Source organism: Symphalangus syndactylus, chromosome 22 (genome assembly GCF_028878055.3).
Source record: "Symphalangus syndactylus isolate Jambi chromosome 22, NHGRI_mSymSyn1-v2.1_pri, whole genome shotgun sequence".
Classification (NCBI taxonomy): domain Eukaryota; kingdom Metazoa; phylum Chordata; class Mammalia; order Primates; family Hylobatidae; genus Symphalangus; species Symphalangus syndactylus.
In genome coordinates, this window is record NC_072444.2 from 48091584 (window position 1) to 48113820 (window position 22237).

Genomic DNA, 22237 nt, shown 5'->3' on the forward strand with positions numbered 1-22237 from the left:
TACTAAGTTTGGGGAATTGGATAATTCACACATAGGATATGGCAACTCCATCAATCTGAACATTATATTAATCAGAAGCCCATCTAGTTCATAATAACCAAGATACGGAAACAACTAAAGTGTTGGTCAACAGATAAAGAAATAAAGATACTGATTTATGTTTATATATGTAAACATAATTTAAATGCATTTTATATATAAACAATTCAGTATCTTGCTGAATTTTATATAGATATAGATAATTCAGTCTTTAAAAAGAAGGAGATTCTGCCATTTGTGACAGCACTACCAAGCACAAACCAAGAGGACGTCAGGCTAAGTGAAGTAAGTCAGGCACAAGTTTTCAAGAGTGGAGTGGGTAATACAGGAGAAATGAGAAGATGTAGGTCAAAGAGTACAAAGTCGTAGTTATGTGGGATGAATAAGTCCAGAGATCTAGTTATGACATGAGGACTATATTTAATGATGTATTGTATACTGGTAATTTAACAACAGAGTAGTTTTTCAGTTTTCTTGTCACCAAAAAAAAGAAAGAAAAAAGGAAGATTATTATATGAGATGTAGACATGTTAATTTGCTTGACTACAGTAATTACTTAGTATATGTATATCAAGATAAGTATATCAAAACATCATATTATACATCTTAAACATATAAAATAAAAAATTTAAGTTTTAAAAAAGCCCACCCCAAACTACTTTAACCCACTTGTTTGCTTCTCATTGAACTTCTGTTTAATTCACAGTCAAAGGCAAATTCATACACAAGTACTTATTGGATATCTCCTTTGAATGATAAGCTGCTTTGGATGTGGTCAAGATACACTACCTATGGTTTCCATGCCAAGCAATTTAGATTTTTTAAAAAAATAACTTTCACACATATCCACTTACTTTATTTCCATGTCTCTCTGGGTGTTTCATATCAAAGGAAATACCTTTTTCAACATCTGACAAATGAGAATACAGCAATTTCCCTAAATGTTGACTATGGATAGACTGGGTATTGGATATCTGCTTTATTTTCTAACTGGTAGTATATCTTTAGCCAATTTATTTGACTTCTCTCAGGCTCGGTTTATTTCATCTGTAAAAGAGAATGAAAACTATATACATCATCAGATTCTGGAGAACATTAATTAAAATATATATGTAAAGCACCTAGCACAATTCCTGATACGTATTAATTTTCAGTAAATGGAAGATGAACATCATCATTTTGACCAACATAAAATACTTCTAAGAAATACATTTTGCTTTGCATTTTGTTCAATTTTTAAATCTTTGTGATCATGTGATCTTTCAGTCGCTTTGGTATAAAACAGTCACTGAAAAGAAAAGTTAGCTACTATAGACATAAGCTCTCCACAAACTTTATTTTTTCTCCAAATTAGTCTGAAGATGTATCTTCAATGCTAACTGGAATGCAGGCTTAGTGGTCTGGCAGGAATCTTCTGTAAAGTTCCAAAGTAAACGTGGATTTTTATTGGTGTTTCCTGGCCCAGGCCCTAATATAGGAATATTGACTAATAGCTGGTAGAGAGGTATCCATTAGCAGGCATAATTATGGCTAGCATCAGGGTTAATGGAGGACTAACGATGCCCTTCACCTGGATTCCCTTTTGTCACAGTAAGGGAACAGTGTATAATAACTTCAAATACAACGAAGGCCCCAAACACAAAGTTATTAGACACTGAAATCAGAATAAAAGTGTATTTAGTTTTCTTAATTACATTTCCAGTCCACAAAATCATGCCTCAATTAATCCTTTCTGATGTCACCATCATTATCAAACATTGATTACATGCTTACTATTGTGAAGCAAATAGAAAACTAAGAAATACTGAGTATGTATAATATGCACAAATCATAGGGTGAAGTATTTTCACACACTTTATACCAACTGATACTCATAACAGTCTTTCAAGGTAACTTTTCTTGATCTCATTTTAGAGATGGTAATATTGACCCTTTAATAAGAAAGGGACTACCTAAAATCACATATATGAGTACAAAGTCATAGCCGTGACCTTAAAAGAAGTTTAGGCTTGGAGTCTTTAAGAAATGTATAGGAGTCTTGGAACCTAATCAGTTACAAGAAGAATAGACTCAATCTCAACAAAACCAGTCATCAGGTCCTCTGTCCACAATTGCAGAACAACTAGAGGCCAAATAATTCACATTACCACAATGCTGACATACACTCTGTCCTTGAAACAAGCTCGCCTGGGCAGGAGGGAAGATCAGCTGAATATCTATTGGTCTTAGGCAGTGTGATGCTCTGATCTCTCCGTCTTATTTCCCAAAGGCCTTCACCTATTGTCACTCACAAAACTTTCCATTTTCCTCTCCCCATTGAACTCCTTGTTCAGTGAGTTGTATTTACTTGCTAGAATGAAATTCTAACATTCTTTTATAAACTTCCTGCCTGAAATTGTAAAATCTATTCCTGTCACCCCCCTTGTTCCCCAAACGAAGGGCGAGTTGCCTGTCTAGCATCCCACTGCAACTCCTTCCATCAGCTCCCTAACTCCACTGTTCACTGTGGCAATGCTAATTCCACCTAAATCCCACTCATCATGTGCCTTTGATGGAATCTAGGCTGTTCATGCTGTCCTACTGCTTGAGATATCCTCCTTTGGTTACCTAGTCATTACTCTGCACACATCTTATCAAACGCTTGACTGCCATCACCCACCCCAGCAACTTCTCTGACACAGACTTGTAGGGTTGAGTGCTTTTCTTTGTGCCTATAAAAAATGCTCTAGGTTTATGTTCATCACAGAAATGCTGGCATCAAGTTACAGTGATCTGTTTCTGTGTCCCTCTCCCTTATTATTTTGAACTCCTTAATGATAGTAATTATATCTATTTGTCTTTGTACCCCTGACCCTAGCACAGTGAATAAGATGAAATACTGCTAGCTGTATTTTAGCCCAGTGTTTGTGAAATGGTTTAGAGTATTACATAAATGGTGTAGAGAAGAAAAGTAAAACCTTTTCTAACTCATCACAAGTTTCACGCCTGAAATCCTTATATCCAAAGACAGATTAGCAAGAGAAAAGCACACAAATTCATAAATGAAGTCTCAAAAAAACAGGGAAATTTGTGTATTTTTATCCTTTGGTTTGATGATGAGTGGACAGTCATGTTGAAATATGATAGAAAGAAAAAAAGGTGAGATCTAATGGTAATAAACAAGGGAGAGCTTAGCAAGATCTTTTTGTTTCTATCCTACTTGGCCTTTGGGTATAGGAAAGGGCCCCTCTGAAATAATGAGGGTCTTATGACCTACTTTCAGAGGAAAGTCAGGTTTTATGGCTTGCTTCAGGAGAAATTTTTTTTGAGATTCTGTGGTCTGCTTCTGCCATTTTCTCAAATATTTTGGGGTGTGTGTGTCCTGAATCTCACAAATTAATGATTTGTTCTGTTATTTTTTCTTGTATTTATTTGGAAAAAATATATTTTACTCATGTGTCCTTATATGTGTATGTTTTATTTAGTAGTGATGATAAATTTCATTTTTAGTTAATATATTTAAATTATTTAAAATTTTAAAAAATGGTAAGTAAAAATAATTTCAACATTCAAAAATTGTGAGTATGGATGACCCTGGCTTACATCAGTTTTCTAATGTAAAAATCTTGGTAGGATCGATGAGAAATACATTTTATAGCAAGAGTTTTCTTGGAAACCCATAAAATCCTATTTCAAGAGATTGACTTTTCTCAGAAATAACTTCGTTCCAAGGAAGAGGTGGGTAGATATCTGGGAGGTTACAAGAAAGCAAAATTTTAAATCAGATTTGAGTTTGGATCCCTTCTGCTGGAAGTGGAAATTACAGTGGTGACAAATCTTTTAGGTAAAGCATGGCCACCTCATTATGTGAGTCATGAATCTGCATATTAGTGAGCCTACATCCAGTTACAGATCCTCTATTGAAGGAAGGCCTGGGGGATTTCAGATGAAGTATGCAGACCACTTTGCTACTGAACCCTTCTCTCCTGTCAAATGAGTTCATTATACAGAGGGAAGGGTACATCTCAGAATAAAATTTGACTAACATTATGTTTTCATTTCTTATGAAGATGATCTAAGTTTCCAGAATCCTTCAATGACACAAAAGCCTTTGTGAGAAAAAATGAAGTTAAACCTAAAACTCCCAAAGCTTCACATTGCAGGGGCTTTTTCTTACATGCACTGATGCTTACATCCATTATGCTCATCAAACCAAAAATCAGGGCCCGTCAATACTTCATGCACTGTAGAAGCAGGTATAAGTATAATGAACGTGACTTTCCCTTGTGGAACTTCAGGAGAGAGCATAAAACAGACCACTGAAGAAGAAATGATGTGGGGGAAGGTAGATAAGGTAATTCACTCTTGAAAAAGAGCCAAACTTGGTTCAAAATAAACAGAACACTCCCACTAGGAGATCTTCCACTACTGATGACTTTAAAGCATTTCTGAACAGTGAGCCCCTTGCTCCTACTAAACTCTTTGGAACTCTTTCAAGCCCACATGCCCCAGGCTTCACCAAACTATGAATCCAGATGAGATCTCTATACATGAAATACTCACCACCAGCTCCCTTACTTGCTCTATGCATGTAAGACCTCTGATTTAACAGCTAAATCTACTCTATAGATTTACTAATGTCACAGAAATGGGCACAATTCTATCACTTATGTCCTAATTATCCTACGTTTTCTTTATGCTTAATTCTAAAGAACTTTCTAGCTTTTCAACGTATCCAACTCTTTTTTTTTTTTTTTTTTTTTTTTTTTTTTACTTTTATTTAAAGTTCAGGCGTATGTGTGCAGGTCTATCATATAGGTAAACCTATGTCATGAGGGTTCATCGTACAGATTGTTTTGTCACCCAGGTATTAAGCCTACTACCCATTAGTTGTTTTTCCTGATCCTCTCCCTCCTCCCACTTCCTATCCTCTGATAGGCCCCAGTGTGTGTTTTTCCTCTCTATGTGTCTAGGTGTTCTCATCATTTAACTCCCACTTATAAATGAGAACATGCATTATTTGATTTCCTGTTCTTGCATTAGTTTGCTAAGGATAATGACCTCCAGCTCCATTCATGTTCCTGCAAAGAACATGATCTTGTTCTTTTTGATGGCTGTATAGTATTCCATGGTGTATCAACATATTCAATTCTTGAAGCCTAGTTTTATTGCTTTCAGTAGTTCCCAAAAAGGGCAGTCCTTTCTGCCTTTCATCAACAAACATCCTGCTAAGTGTAAACAATTGTTCCGCATATTTCTTGAAGCTTAGGTCTTTCTGTACTTTAGCCAAAATGCCCCAAATTATTTTGACTTAACCACATCTTGGAGGAAAGTGAACAACCTGGGTCACTTTTGCTTTTCACAGATTCCCTGGAATCTGTTCGTGCCTTCAGGATAACATTTCTTAGCAAAAATTCAGAACCATTTATGCTATGATTTCTGCCTACCCTTCCAGCATCATTTTTTGCTGCTCCCTGACTATAGACCTATCGCCCAAATATTTTAGGTAAAGTTCTCTGAATGCATCTGGCAATCCTCATATCTATTTTCTCATTTAGAATTTCTATTTCTCTTCTACCTGCATTGTATTTATCTGATTAATATTCACCTGCTTTGGGAGGTTTAATTCTGAACTTAATCTCTGACAAATCTTTGTGATGCCCCTTAAAAATCATTATATAATTTGTGTTAAAACTGACCATAATATTTGCAATTTACCGTAGTATATTGTAATTATGTGTGAATTTCTCTTTCTCTTTCATGAATGAGTAGAAGATTTGAAGGACGCAATGATATAATCCCAACAAACAGGGATTCACAACTGCTTGAAATGGCAGATGTTTAGCTAATGCCAAATAAATAGAAAACCACACCCAAACATCCATAGCTAGTGATGGGGATGCAGAGACTTCTCTTAGATGTGGTTTAAGTGTGCTTAAGCTGTGGCCCTAGATTTGTTAAATATTGCATGGGTGCCAAATGGCCAGTAGTGAGGCAGTTATTTCTTAAAGAATGTCTGCCTCTGTGACTCTATTTTTATTTTATTACAGCTAGAATTCAGAATCTGATTTTCTGACTCTAGGATAAATATAGTAACATATTCCTACACGCAATGAAAATACAACTTAATGGTGGCTCACGCATGTAATCCCAGCACTTTGGGAAGCCGAGGTGGGCAGATCATGAGGTCAACTGATTGAGACCATCCTGTCCAACATGGTGAAGCCCTGTCTCTACTAAAAATACAAAAATTAGCCAGACGTGGCGGTGGGCACCTGTAATCCCAGCTACTTCAGAGGCTGAGGCTCGAGAATCACTTGAACCTGGGAGACAGATGTTGCAGTGAGCAGAAATCACGCCACTGCACTCCAGCCTGGGCGACAGAGCAAAACTCCATTTCAAAAAAAATACACATTAATGAAAAGCCAGACACATCCCTTGGCTGCCCCCTAACCAGCAGAACAGCCCAGAGGCACCACCTGACCTGGTATGGAAACAGTGGGGCCATCACATTGTTTCCCTGGTTGGGAAACCAATGCAAATAAAATTTCAGTTGGCCTTTTATTCCTTAAAAGAGGGTTCATTCTATCCTTTGTATTTGGAGGTAGGTTCATATAAATAATTCTTATTCTTTCTAGGAGGGACAAAAGTCATCTTTCTTTCCTTTTTAAGTTATTCTTTTCTAGCCAGTATTTGGACATTTAGCCACTGGCTGTGCCCCACCACCCTTTTTTGTGACTTCTCATTGTGGCAGAGAAGGTTCTAATTACCATAGCCCTTGAGGCATTGCTGCTGGCCCCATTAGGCTAACCAAGTTCTCAGCTGCCAGGGTCAGCAGCTCTCCATGAGCCCTGTTCCTCAGTAGCTTCTTGCCAATGGAAGGTTCTTCCTCAAGCCATAGATGCCAGCCATTCTCAGAGCCCTGACAATTCCAACAGGCTCATTTTCTCAATGCTGTTTTTTCCTGTTGGTTTCAAAAAAGCTTAGCGTGTCAAATTTGCCAAGCATGCAATGCAGTTAGAAGGAGTTACTGATCATAAGGAGACATTTTAATGGGGTTGTCACTAACATGTCCAAAGTGATCTTTGAAATAACAACCTAGAGCAGCCAAAACTTTTAATTCTGTCCTTGCAAACCAACACCTTTGTATGATGTTTCTAAACATCATCAGAACATAAAATGAATATTTATCCTAAATTGTTCACTTCGTTAGTAACTATCACATCTAGCAATGATTAAACACCTGTAACAACCAAGTGTCTTGAGTCCTCACAATAGAACAAAATGGGAGATTTCATTGTCTTTATTTTTTAATGTATAATTTACTGCTGTCTCTCTAGCCCTGGGAACTGTGTTTGGCATATGTGGTACACACTGAAAAAAATTAGTTGTATTAATTATTATTAATATTATTTTTTGAGACGGAGTTTCACTCTCATTGCCCAGGTTAGAGTGCAATGGTGTGATCTCGGCTCACTGCAACCTCCACCTCCCTGGTTCAAGTGATTCTCCTGCCTAAGCCTTGCAAGTAGCTGGGATTAGAGGTGCCTGCCACCATGCCAGGCTAATTTTTGCATTTTTAGTAGAGATAGGGTTTCAACATGTTGGCCAAGCTAGTCTCAAAATCCTGGCCTCAGGTGACCCATCCGCCTCAGCCTCCCAAAGTGCTGGGATTACAGGCATGAGCCATTGTACCTAGCCAAATTAATTATTTAATTTAACAAATAAAACAACTAAAGTTCACATCTCACTGCTAATTCCTCATTTCCATCAGGAATGCTTCTATTGCCTACTAGATCTCAACAAGCATCAACACAAACATACACATCCACACATACACACATGCATACACACAACCACTTATGTGTGCACACACAGAACAAAGTGGGCAGCCAGCCTCAACAATATGGTCGGTTCAGTAGAGGGAAGCAGACCCATCTCCACTGATGTCTGTTCCATTCTACACATTCATTGATACAACTTGAGATGGAGCATACATAGCCACATGATTGACACATTACAATTTGTTCAACAAAAATACTCAGATATATGTCCCTGAAACTTGCTATAAAACCAAGATTCCTCATTTCTGTCGTTTTTTTAAAAAAGTGTGAATTTAAACGATACAGACAAGCACTTGAAGCTCATTCTATGTGCTTATCTCATTCTTCCTACAAAATGTTAGCAACAAACTTTCTATTTTTAAAATTATTTTTTTGACTTAAAATGCACATCTTTATATTGATCCCTGCTGGCATTTCAAGTGTTTACTTGTTCCCATATGTCAAGTCTGGCATGATATTTTGAATATATAATTTAACACATAAAACATTTTATCTGGCTCTGTATTATGTGTGAAATTGATAAGCACGCATAGTATGCCTTCACTCAAGTTGTGGTTTGGATTATAGAAAAGCACAGAGCCTTGTGGCACATCACCAAAATACTGGTGTTAAAACACTCCTTTGGGGTGGCTGTTTTGATATTTATAACCCCAGGTATTTGCATTATCAACTCCTCAATGTTCCTCCATCATGGAAAACAAACAAAAAAAAACTCTTTAAATAGAATTTTGCTCAATGCTTTGATATGTATTTCTTCATTTTAATGCCCCCTTACCTGTAGGCCTGGGTCAGTGTTATGTATTCTGTATGTAGAAGCAGTGTATATTCAAAAAATTTCTTTTTGTATCAAGACAAGCCTCAATTTCATCATCTACCAAATGAAAACACTAATACATATGAACATGAAGATAAATCAATCAAGCATATTAAAAGCCTCAGGAAGAAAAAAGCCCACATCATACTAGTGATCCATACATAACAATCTCATTTCTCATTTTCTTACTCTTCCCCTTGTACCCATCAGTGCAATAGATGCCATAATGCTTTTATCTGCAAGATCATCAGCAGATCTGGACATCATAATTATAGGCATTCATTATTAAACTAAACTAAAACAGGCATTTCCTTTTATCAAACCAATCCATTAGACGTTTTGTATTTATCTTTATTTTTAAATTTACATCAAGTAAATTAACTCTATGGTGAATAGCTATGGGTTTTGATGAATGCACAATCATGTATTCATGTATGAACCACCACATTTCAGGTACAGAATAGTTTTTTTTTTTTTTTTTTGAGATGGAGTCAAGCTCTGTTGCCCATGCTGGAGTGCAGTGGTGTGACCCTGCTTACTGCAACCTCTGCCTCCCAGGTTCAAGTGATTCTTCTGCCTCAGCTTCCCGAGTAGCTGGGATTACAGGTACTTCCCACCATGCCTGGATAATTTTTGTATTTTTAGTAGAGACGGGGTTTCGCCATGTTGGCCAGGATGGTCTCGAACTCCTGATCCACAGGTGATCCACCCACCTCAGCCTCCCAAAGTGTTGGGATTATAGGTGTGAGCCACCACACCTGGCCTGAGATACGGAATAGTTTCATCACCCCAAATAATTTTATCTTGTTGCCCCTTCGTGGTCAGATTCTCCCCCACCCCAAATCCTGGAAAAAACTACCTACTCTGTGTTGATATAATTTTGCCTTTTCCATAATGTCATATAAATGTTGTATGAACATAAGTTTACGTTTATCTTGGGTGCATAGTTAGAGAGTAGGCACTATATCATCTGGTCAGTGTATGCTTAACTTTATACAAAACTGCCATATTGTTTACCTGGCTGGTTGTACCATTTTGCAATCTCACCGGCAATGTATGATGCTTCCAGTCATTTTGTATGCTCATCAATACTGTGTAATGTCTGATATGTGTGTGTGTGTAAGTGTCATTTTGGTCATTTTAATAGGTTCCTAGTGCACTCTCATTATGGTTTTAATTTGAATTTGTCTAATAACATTGAGTATGTTTCCATGTGCTCATTTGCCATGCATAAAGCTTCTTTCATAAAGTATCTGTTGCAGTTTTTTGCTTATTTTCTAATCAGATTTTTTTATTGTTGAGTTTTCAAACATTCTCTGTGTATTCTGGATACAAGTCCTTTGACAATTATGATTTAAAAATATTTTCTTCTTGTCTATAACTTGTCTTTCATTTACATAGCACAAGTGTTAAATTTGGGGCATGTTCAATTTATAATTTTTTTAAAGTTTTAAGCATAATGCTTTGGAGTTATATAAAACTCTGTGCCTAATTTAAATCACAAATAATTTATCCTTTTCTTTTCCTAGAAGTTTTACAGTCTTATAGCTGATCTTCAGGTTTAGGAAGGTTCATGATTCATTTTAAGTTCACAAAAGTGAAGTGAAATGAAACTTTGTAATCTCTATGGATAGCTTATTACCGATCCAGGTGAAATACTCTGTAATATGCCAGTCTAAATCTACACAAACCCCAACTAACCTAAACACATACTCAATAGTAATTTACTCAAGTTAACAAATTTTAGCATGTAGCTCTGTTTAAAGTTCAACTTACTGCATCCAATGATGCATCCCACACTGTCTGCAACATCAGCTCATCACTCTAGTTGGCTATAGCTTTGATATTTAGAAGTGCAATGCCTTGAAGTAGCCCCAGCCCTTTTGTTTGGGCCCATAATCATTCGGTCACCATACCTGATGAGACAAAATGTCAAAAAGTAACAGGAATATACCTTAGTCCAGCATTAAAATGTAATAAGCCCTTTATAAGGGAATAATTCAAGTTGCTACCTTTATTTAAAAACCCCATATAATGCAAAGAAACAGATGAAACATATTCTATATATAATGGCAGAGAGGGAGCTTTTCCGAGATTTCTGTGTATATGTGTGCCTTTTCTGCAGGGCACCATCTTCCTGGTAGCAATGTGTCTCACCAGCATTTCAATCATGAGAAACTGCTGTGAAGCCTAAAATTTAGCAGGAGGATGCAAATAAATGAAAGGTGAGTTGAAATGAATGACTATATATACGTCAACATGCTGCCAAACAAATACACAAGAAGAACCAAAGACAGTAAAGGAAGTAAGCTGGAAGATATTTTTTGGTCAACACACACATTGTAGATCTCTGTGAGAAGAATAAAGATAAAAATTAAGGACATGGGAAAAATTAATAAGTTAAATTGATTAAAACAGTTATCATCCAGCTCTGGAATTAGCCTATTTTAACTAATTATAAGAAATCCATTTACACTGAATTCTAGTTAATGCCTAACTTCTCAAACCATAATTAGTGTGAGCCCTTGTAACTGCAATTAACTGACTAATTTAATTTCTAAATTTGCTATTACATTTTCTTTTTGTGTGGTTTGAGTTTAAATCATTAATAACACTTTGCAATTTGTTTTACATACTTTTCTTTTTCAGAACAAATGTGCTCTGGTTTTCATAAGGGCAAATTAAGTTAGAGTTTTAGATGTTTTATCACTTTATTTTATAATATTTTGAACTCTCGATGTCCCAAATCTTATTTCACTGGACACAATTTCTCTTTCTCTGTGGATTTGCAAGGACAACCAAAGTATGTATTAAATCTTAAAATCCAGTGTATAAAGGTTCATTGGTTGTCCAGGAAGACTTTTGTGTCCTTCTATCTTTGCAATTACTGTTTCTCCCCAAATAATATTTTTTTAAAATGTTAATTTGCCATGTGTGACCCAATGGAATCTTCATGCCTCCAGAACCATGGCTCAGCCCACTTTCCTAGGCCTCAGGAAGGTGTATAAGGCAGTGCTCAGTGCCCACTTGGATGACAGTGAGAGGAAATTTGCAAGGCTGGGGCTGGTGAAGAAAAGGAATTAGCAGACCAGGGGCCAGAATCTATCGCCCTTCCGTGTAAGAAACAAAAAGAAAATAAACAAAACTCAAACCAGAACCCAGAAGAACCTCTCTCATATGGTACTGAAGTCAGAATTTAGTGCAAAAAATTAAGCATTGGGGATTAATGCTACACCCACAGATTCCAGCTGAAAAATCTTTAAGATTGCCAGAAGCTATCTCCACATGACATTAAACATCTGTTTAAAAATTAATCTTTGAAATTGATATTTCCAAATGACTTTCTTAACAAAATACAATTAAAAAAAAATTTTTTTGTTGTCCCAGTTTAGTTAAAACCAACATACACACACACACACACACACACACACACACAGAGATTTTTGTGACGTTTTGTGACTGTATTTTTCAGACTTTTAAATTCCCAATCCTAAACACTCTGTTCTGAGTATAGCAATCAGACATGTTGATAACTAAATATTTGAAGCATATAATTAGACATATATGGAAACACATGCATACGTGGTGAAAACCCATGTAAACACACACACAAAAAGAAATGTGTCTTTAGCCTGATTTGTAGAAAATGCCAGGAAGACTCCTTTCTAGATAGTAATGAAAGATAAAATCAAAGCAGAAGTGATTTAAACGAATCTATGAAGCATAAATCTTAAACTGCTTCACACTGGACTTCCTGAGTAGCAAGGTGGTGTAACTAATAATCTATCAATGAGAATTATGAAAAAATGACCTGTAGCAGAGAAATTATGAGGAAGCCTGTAATCTATCCCTTAGCAACCTTGTAAGTAAATGTCATGTTTGACAAAGTAGTTCATGATGAGAAACACCATCTGTGCGGAATATTAGCGATGAGGAGGAGATGTCATGCTTGATAAAGTTGGGAATGCCAATGCCCATCAGAAGAGCCAGCTAATTTTTTTTTTTTTTTTTGAGACGGAGTCTTGCTCTGTCGCCCAGGCTGGACTGCAGGGGCGCAATCTCGGCTCACTGCAAGCTCCGCCTCCCGGGTTCACGCCATTCTCCTGCCTCAGCCTCTCCGAGTAGCTGGGTCTACAGGCGCCCGCCACCACGCCCGGCTAATTTTTTTGTATTTTTCAGTAGAGACGGGGTTTCACCGTGGTCTCCATCTTCTGACCTCGTGATCCGCCCGCCTCGGCCTCCCAAAGTGCTGGGATTACAAGCGTGAGCCACCGCGCCCGGCAGCCAGCGAATATTTTTAAAGCTCAGGAAAAAGGCAGTCAAGAGAAGAAAATGATGAGTTTGAAGAAAACACCTGAGACTACTGCTGATGAAAACAAGCACACGAGAATCATTCTGTATAAAAATTCAAAAGAGTTATCTGTACTTCTGTTAAGGTACTGTACCTCCTAATATTTAATATTTTCTTTCTGCTTTCAGCTAACATCTTTATTTGCTTTTTGACACTCATTAATTGTTGTTTCCTCACACACACTAATATACATCAGCATTGGAAATTTTAAAAATTGGAAACTAACAGGCTTCATTTTTTCATTTTGAATGCCCTATTCAATTCAATAAATATATTTTGTGGATCTTTTCTGAGACAGCTCCTGTGCTGATTATTACAGGCTTTTATGGATTAAATGTTTGCCTCCTTGAAAACTCATGTTAAAATTTAATTAGCATTGTGACAGTATTAAAATGTGGGACCTTTAAGAGGTTACTGGGCCATGAGGACTGTGTCCTTATAAATGGATTTATGCCCTTATCTTCTTGGGGGGTCGGTTAGTTATTGTTATTGTGGGAGTGGGTTCACCTTCTCTTGCATGCTCCCCTCACCTCTCTTTTGCTCTCTCTCTCTCTTTCTTCTTTTCTCTTTTTCATTCTATCTTTGCCCTTTGGATATGTGATAACTTCTGCTATGTTATAATGCAGTAAGAAGGCCATTAGCAAATGCTGGTGCCTTGTTTGAGGATTTTCCAGCCTCCAGAACTGTGAGCCACAAATTTTACAGTAAATTTGTGTTTACTATAAATTACAGTCTGTGGTATTCTATTTCAGCTGTACAAAATGAACTAAGAAACAGGCACATATTTGCACTCAGGGAGCTCACTATCTAATACAGATGCACACAGAAAACAGTATTTCATTACATCTTAGTGTAAATTTCCTCATTATGTAAGTCTGTACAGAAAGCTATGGTGGTTAGTATGCTAGGAAGACCTCACAAGAGCTATTCTGTGAAGGATGACTAAAGTTCATCAGGTAGCATGAGTTTAGTTAGAAATATGAACGGTGCATAAACTTTATAAAGAAACTGACATGCCTGTATTTATTTCACTGAAATCCCAGACTAGACAAATTTTCCTAACCACCTTCGTGAATGATCTTTTCATACCTATAGTTATTTACAAAACAGAAGTGTTAATATTCATCTTTTCCACTTAATTACAATTTCATGTTGATTCACCATTTTGTCTTTAGTAATTAGGAAGAATCCACTAAGTTCAAAATCAGTTAACTGACAGACTGTTCCAGAAGACCCTTGGTTATTATTCGTTTTACATGTGTCCTGATACTCACTTTATAATTAATGATATTTACTAAAGAAAAAAAGTGAAAAAGACAAACTATGTATCTTAAGAAAGTTGCACTAGATCTGTCTGTTTCTTTCTTTGGAAGTAGGTATTGAAGAACATGAAACTTAAATGACTGAAGAGTTTTTCTAAGAAAATTTGCTTTAATGAGTATTTACTCACTGTTTACTGGGCCTATGAAGGTGGTCAGGAACCTGCCCATTCAACTGGCCTCAAATGGCTTAATGTAGTTCTGATTAGAACTTAACAAAACAAATTGTTTCTACCTAAAGTGGGTTGGGTTAGCTTTTGAATGCTGTGCTTTGAAGCATTTCTTCAGTGTGAAAGAGAAATTTTTTTCTTTATTTATCTCTGAAACTTGTAGCCAAGAACGTCTCAGACTTTTGGGAAACAAAACAAAACCTTCAGAAAGCAAAAGGCTAAAATACGTCAATGGAAGTGTCAGAAAGGAATTTAACCCAGAGCAACTCCATCTTGAATAGGGGCTGGGTAAAATAAGACTGAGACCTACTGGGCTGCATTCCCAGCAGGTTAAGTATTCTAAGTTACAGGATGAGATAGGAGGTCAGCACAAGATACACATTATAAAGACCTTGCTGAAAAAACAGGTTGCAGTAAAGAAGCCAGCCAAAACCCACCAAAACCAGGATGGCGATGAGAGTGACCCCTGGTCATCCTGACTGCTCATTATATGCCAATTATAATACATTTGCACGCTAGAAGACACTCCCAACGGTGTCATGACCGTTTACAAATGCCATGCCAACGTCAGGCAGTTACCCAGTGGGGTGTAAAAAGGGGAGGAACCCTCAGTTCTGGGAATTGCCCACCCCTTTTCTGGAAAACTCATGAATAATGCACCCCTTGTTTAGCATATGATCAAGAAATAACCGTAAATATTCTTAGGCCAACAGCTCAAGCTGCTGCTCTGCCTATGGAGTAGCCATTATTTTATTCCTTTACTTTCTTAATAAACTTGCTTTCACTTTACTCTGTGGACTCGCCCTGAATTCTTTCTTGCATGAGATCCAGGAACCCTCTCTTGGGGTCTGGATCAGAACCCCTTTCTGGTAACAGATGGCTAGGTTTATTGTGGGTATTATCTGATTATTGTTTATTATCATTTGATTAAAGGACAAAGGGCAATGGAAATGCACATAACCTCAGACTGAACTCTCATGTGCCATAAAATTTGTCTTCATTTCTTGTTTTACAATAATTAGAATTAAAGTTGGCCAAGATTTTGGTCAGCTCTTAAAACTTTTGAGTTACTACATAGGGCTTAGTAAATAAGGAAAACATCACAGAACTAGTTAGTTCTATTTGCCAGACATTTTCTGTATATCAGACAATGTGTGGGCCTTGGAGATATAGAATTTACCCTCTTGGAGCTCCATGCAGTTATGTGAGAAATTGCAAGTACCATACTGGATTGTGAAGTGTGTGTGCTAGGTCAAAAACACTGGTAAGGTGTTGAAAATGTATACAAAATATAATTAGATACATAGCTAGTGGAAAAAATACAATCATAATATCCCAGACTTTGTAGTTATGTTGTGTTGAAAATAATTCTCTAGAATTAGGAAGAAAAACAAATCACCTGCTACATATGTTATCACAGATGACTTAATTAAAACTAAAGTTGGGTATCTACTATAATTCAACGTAACACCAAATTTACTAATTTGAAGACACACATGCTGACAGCAATGTTAAGCTTTATCTTTTAATACATTGTTTAAAAGACAGAGTCTATAGAAGTGTTGCTAATGTATATATGTTTATTAGAAATAGGATACAGACATATGCAGGCATACATCATTTTACTGCACTTTGCCTTAGTGCATTTCAGATATTGTGCATTTTTTTATAAACTGAAGGTTTATGGCAAGCCTGAATTAAGGAAGTCTACTATTGCCACTTTTCCAATAGCATGTGCTCACTTCATATCTCTGTTTCAGCATTTTTTAGCAATAAAGTATTTTTTTTCAAGTTGGAGTGTTGCTCTGTTGCCCAGGCTGGAGTGCAGTGGTATGATCTCGGCTCACTGCAAACTCCGACTCCTGGGTTCAAGCAATTCTCCTGCCTCAGCTTCCTGAGTAGCTGGGCTTACAGGCACCTGGCACCACCCCTGGCTAATTTTTGTATTTTTAGTAGAGATGGGGTTTCACCATATTGGCCAGGCTTGTCTTGAACACCTTACCTTATGGTCTGCCCGCCTCAGCCTCCCAAAATGCTGGAATTACAGGTGTGAGCCACCATACACAGAAAGTATTTTTAAATTAATGTTTGTATGTATGTTGTTTTTTAGACACAATGCTATATTGCACACTTTAAATAGATTACAGTATGGTATAAGTATAACGTTTATATACACTGGGAAACCAAAATTTTTTGTGACTTGCTTATTGTGACATTCGCTTTATTGCAATGGTTTGAAATCGAACCCACAATATCTACCAAGATACTGTAGAGGATAAAAAAATTGGACACTTTGTATTATAGTCATTTCGATATTAGAGAAAAATGTTTTCAGTGCAAGTAGTCTTGTGTTTTGAATCCAGGTCATTCACTTGCTATTTAGATAAGACAATCAGAGATCACATCTAAATATCTAGTTTACTGACTTCTTGTGATTAGAACAGTGCACTGTAACAATAGATTGTCAATAAAACTTGTAATGATTAAACTTCATAAACGAGTGTTCCCATCTCTTGTTCATCAATTTCTAATAGAATCCCTCTCTTTTTATTACCTTCCTTTCTTTACTATTTCTTTCCCACTTTTGAAGGCTCTTCTGAAACAAACAGTGGTTAGACGATGGTGATCTTAAGTGTTGCTGCTAGGCCAGTGTTTAATGTTGTACCAAGAAGCAGTCAGTAAGAGAAGTGGAGCCATCTATTTTTGGTTCAGAATTGAATGCACAAGGGGCTCGTCAAGCCAAAAGAGGCTTAAAGTGCCTCCTGCCCACCACATCTCAGAAAGTTAATTGATCCACTGAAAGACGCAGCTCACAAGGAGAACACAGACATAGACAACTGGGAGGGAAGGGAGAAGAGGTAGAGAGCCACAGTCCCATAGAGCTATTCTCATTAAACAGAAGAACAAGAAGTTACATTATGCAAAGCATAGGTAAAGAAACAGGTACACAGCCAAAAATTAATTAAGGCTCATTGTCCTAAGGCTGCAGATGAGAAAAACTAAAACCTTTTAATTGAAGGTAACAAGAGCTAGGGAGAAAGAAATGGGCATATAACATGTCCAAAATATATAAGCAATGCATCTTCAAAAAGTGTGTTAATATGTGCTTATTCTATGTGGGATTGTGACACTTTATATGCTGTCACTGAATCCAGTTTTTAGTGATTTCTTGCCTTTCTATTCTTTGCTTAAGTTTAGGTAGTGCCTATTCTGTGGCTTATTTTCTCAGAACATTTTTATTTTTGAGGATTAGTCTAATGAACTCAATCTATCTGAGGCATTTCTTCTTTCTCTATATGTAATCATTATCTAATTATTATCTAACTAGCTTTTGGGGAATATCTTTAAGAAAAGCTTCAAAATGTGGAAAAAAATCAATAGTTTAAATGCTATTCCATTATCTCTGGGCTTTCATCTTTTCTTCTGAGGAATTAGCTGTCATTTCATTATTGCTTTTAAGGAGGTATGTCTTTTCTTCTCTAGATACTTTTAAGGTTTTCACTTTCTCATTGGACATCTTTTATTTTTTATTACATGGTAAAAGTTGTACTTATTTATTTATTTGGTTTGTATCTATCCCATTTGCTCTGGTAGCCCTTCTTCATATCATTCACCAACTTAAAAAATTCTTGACCATCATCTTTTCAAATACTGTTTCTTTCCCAATCTCCCTTTCTCTCTCCTCTCTTCCTGATAAGCTAATTACATGCCTTTAAGATCTTTTCACACTCTCCCTTATGTATTTTCAATTTTTTATCAGTGTTTCAGTCTTGATTCTTTCCTGTCAATCGATTTTTTGCTCATGAATCCTCTATTCTATAATGCCCAATCTGCAGTTGTACCCATCTAATACAGTACTTATTTAAATAATCCTAAGATTTTCGTGTGTTTGCTTTGTATAAATTACAATTTTCTTAGCCATCTTTCCATCTATTTTTTCATATTAATTATGGTTATTTTAATATCATGTCTGATAACTCCAATTTATGGGTCATCTGTGAATCTGTTCTCTTTTGGTTCTGTTGTTTAATATGGCTGTTTCCTTTGTTTGTTTGCTTACTTATTTGTTTAGTAAATATTGAGCATTCAGACTAAAACTTTGTAGAGTTGTAGAGTTTCCAATAACTTTTTATCTTCTGGCAGGCAGTTTGAGAGGAAGCACATCATATTAATTCCATTAAGGCTTCCTCTATGTAGACATAGCATATCACTCACTCTACATGACTGAAGAACTTCCTGTTCCTCCTTACTCCTGGGATGTGTACCAAGCCCCTGGGAGTTAAACCCCAGGATTATCACATACTTCCTCCTTATCTTCTATTTTATATTTGTGGAAATGAAGAAAGTAAAATCAAGTACAGTTTTTACTTATGCCTAGAATGGAAAAAAGTATAACATGTTTCAATTGATGCCCCTTAAATTGATAGGCTAATAGCTTACAATTTTGCTGTGTCAAAACCTGGATCTCACTTTGATTATTTCAACAGATGGAATCTAGAACAGATTTATACTAAAGAAAACACTTTACACCCTCCAAGATATATAGATTATAAATCTATGCCTTGGGGGTGATTACTTCTAGATCTTAGGGAAGGGTTCTATCCAACAAATCATAATATGTACTGTTCTCACTGCATCAGAAAGGTTTTATTTTTCTTCCATAAGACCATTTGTGTATATATATTAAAAATAAATTGGAGAATCAGATGTAAAATCAGTTTCACATATGGATTGTATCTATAAGTATCTCTCTCTCCCTCCAAACACCAGAATAATAAAAAATATTAAATAACAACAAAACTAATGTTTGTCTTTTCTTATATTATACATATTTGCCTCTATATCTTGACTAGAGCTTCCCCAGGTTAATATAAACAATATTGAAATAATCATACTTTACTGGAAAACACCAGTAAAGTTGAGGGATTTGAGACAAGGAAGAGAAGCAATCCAGTAAGGAGTGGAGGACTGGAGAAAAGTGAACAAAAGGGAGAGTATTAGGAGGTGAGATCACACAGGTAATGGGGCCAGATTTTGTATGGCATTGCAAAGCCTTCAGATGTTATTTTTGGTAAGACTGAGGGGCATCATAGTTTTTTAATCAAAAAAATAACTTAGGTAACATATGCTTCAGTAGGAAGACTTTGCCTATCGTGGTAAAACACTGAATGAATAAGGCCAAGGAAAAAGCAGGAAGATGGGTTAGAAGATGTCTATGACAAGACAAATGAGACAGGATGATGGCTGGGACATGAGTGGTGGCAGTACAAGCGGTAAGAGGTAGTTGTGTTCTGAATTTATTCAGAAACAAAAGCCAACATGACTCACTAATGGAGTTAATGTAGGGCTTGAGAGAGACTGGAGATTAGAATGACTCCAGAGTTTTGGCCAAAGCAGTTCAACTCATTAACTGAGATGGTGAAAGCTGTGAAGTCAGGCTTATTAGTGCAGGATGCTGTTGAATCTACAAGCATGAGGTAAGAGGAATTGTCTCGTATAGAGAAACACGTTTCGGTCCAGTCAAAGTAAAAGGAGAAAATTTAAGCGAACAAAGAGATCTCAGGGCTGAGTTCTGGGCCATTTGAACTAAACTTGTCAAAAAAATAGGAAGAAGGAATGGGAAAAAGAAAAGAAAAGGGATGAACAGCCAGAGGCAGAAAACGAGGAAAGTGTGGAGCTTAACATTTTACTGACAAATGTGGCAGAATAGAGTATTAACAACTACGGTGCACTTACTAAACGCTGAAGTCTTTATTTACATCACTTTATTTAATCTTACATATTATGAAGTGTTATTATGAAGCATAACTCTTTGTGTTCTATGTATGAGGAAACCAAAGTTTTAAAGTTAAGCCATTGGCTCCACTCACCGTGCTAGGAGGCGAATGAACCTTGTTTGAATCCTGGCCACCATGATTCAAGTGCCTGAGCTTTCATATGATAGCACATCATTCTCTTAGTAACGGCAATATATCGCAATATATCCTTTTTTCACTTTATTTCAAAGTAGTTCTCTTTTTATTCCCACCACAGACCTACTTTTACATTTGGTTAACTGTGTCATCACCTATTAGTATCATAGTACTGGAAAAGACAGTAAAGATCGTCTAGTCAATTATATTATATTAATTTCACATTATGGGTGCAGAAATATAGAGAATCACTTACAGTGTAGCATAGGTGTTAAAACCTCAGGCTTTTAAACCAGATTGCCTAAATTTAATTCCTAATTCCCCACTTGGTGTAAGTATTTAAGTGACCTTAGAGAAGTTAATGAAACTATACAATTCTCTATTTTCTTATTTGTAAAACAGGCTAACAATAGTACCTACTTTATAGGGTTTTTATAATTCAAAGAATTAAAAGATAAAAAGCAATTAGAATGCTGTTAGCTATTATTAATACTATTAATACTTTATATGACATTTTGACATATAATTCATGTACTATAAAACTCACCTTTTAAAATGTGAGTTTAGTGGTTTTTAGTATATCCACAAAGTTACATAACCTTGACCAATATCTCATTTAAGAATATTTCATATTTCCACAATAAACACATAACTATTAGTATTCATTCTCCAGTCTCTGTTCATGTGAGCCCCTGGCAACATCAATCAACTTTCTGTCTCTCTGGGTTTTCTTATTCTAGATATTGCATGTAAATGGAATCATACAATATGTGGCCTTTTATGTCTGACTTCCTTCACATAACATAATATTTTTAAGGCTCACCCAAGTTATTGCATGTATCAGTATTTCATCCTTTTTAAGGCCATATATAGAGTACTGTTTAGAAATACTACATTTTGTCTATACATTTATCAATTGATGAATACTTGGAGTATTTCCACTTTTGGCTAATATCAATACTGTTAAAATATTAATATACAAATTTTTGTGGGTGTATTTATTTTCAGTGTTCTGAAATGTAAATACATTTACAACTATCAATTTATAACCCAGAAATGAATTTAGGCCGGGTGCAGTGGCTCACGCCTGTATATAATCCCAACACTTTGGGAGGCAGCCATCTGTGGTGAGGAGGTTTCCACGCTGACCCTTTGTTAGGGGTCAGGGACATCTCTCACTGCTCCTTGGCCAGCTGAAAACTTAGAAGGACTTGAGTCCATCTGGGCCGTGCCATGTCTAGGGGCTGCCCTCACATGCCATTTCTCATTCAAGGAGAGGAGGCGCTTCTCCACTAGCTGCAGGAGGAAAGGGGGCACTTACTGGTGCTGCCCCAGGTGTGAGCAGGGCCCAGGATGGTGGAGACCAGGGCACTTGGGCTGGAGGCAGGGAAGCCTGAGGCACCTGGGCTTCATGTCAAAGGGAGAGGGTGTGGCTCTGCTGGGCATCCTGTTGGGCCTCACTGCAGCTTGCATCCTGACTCCCCTCCCTGGCTCCTCTCCATCCTACTCCCTCTGAACCTGCATCTTCCCACCCCAGAGTGGCTCCCCAAGAAGCTGAGCATCCCCAGCACGGTGGGGTTAGACAATTGCGTGGGCCTTGTGTACCGGGTCCGTCCTGCCCCTGGGGTACCTGGGTTCCCCTCCCTCTGCTGCTCTACCTGGGCAAGGGTGAGGTCTTCCTCCTGCTCCAGCTCCTGGTTTAGGGCCAATAAATCCATCTCTGGGTCTGGGGAAAGTAATTCTTCCAGGAATTGGCAGTGAATGACGGCCTCCACCCGGAAACAGAAGGAAGAAGGTGTGAACTTCCTG

General features: G+C 36.9%; 1 long non-coding RNA gene across 1 annotated transcript; it reads right to left on the bottom strand.

Annotated features, from left to right (window-relative positions):
- Nucleotides 1–693: 693 nt before the first annotated feature.
- Nucleotides 694–22209, bottom strand: LOC129472596 (uncharacterized). Its single transcript, XR_008653988.2, has 4 exons — nt 22087–22209; nt 10453–10592; nt 8638–8733; nt 694–1086 (listed from the first exon to the last, which is right to left on the bottom strand). It is a non-coding gene; the product is annotated as an uncharacterized lncRNA (long non-coding RNA).
- Between the last annotated feature and the right edge of the window lie 28 nt (nt 22210–22237).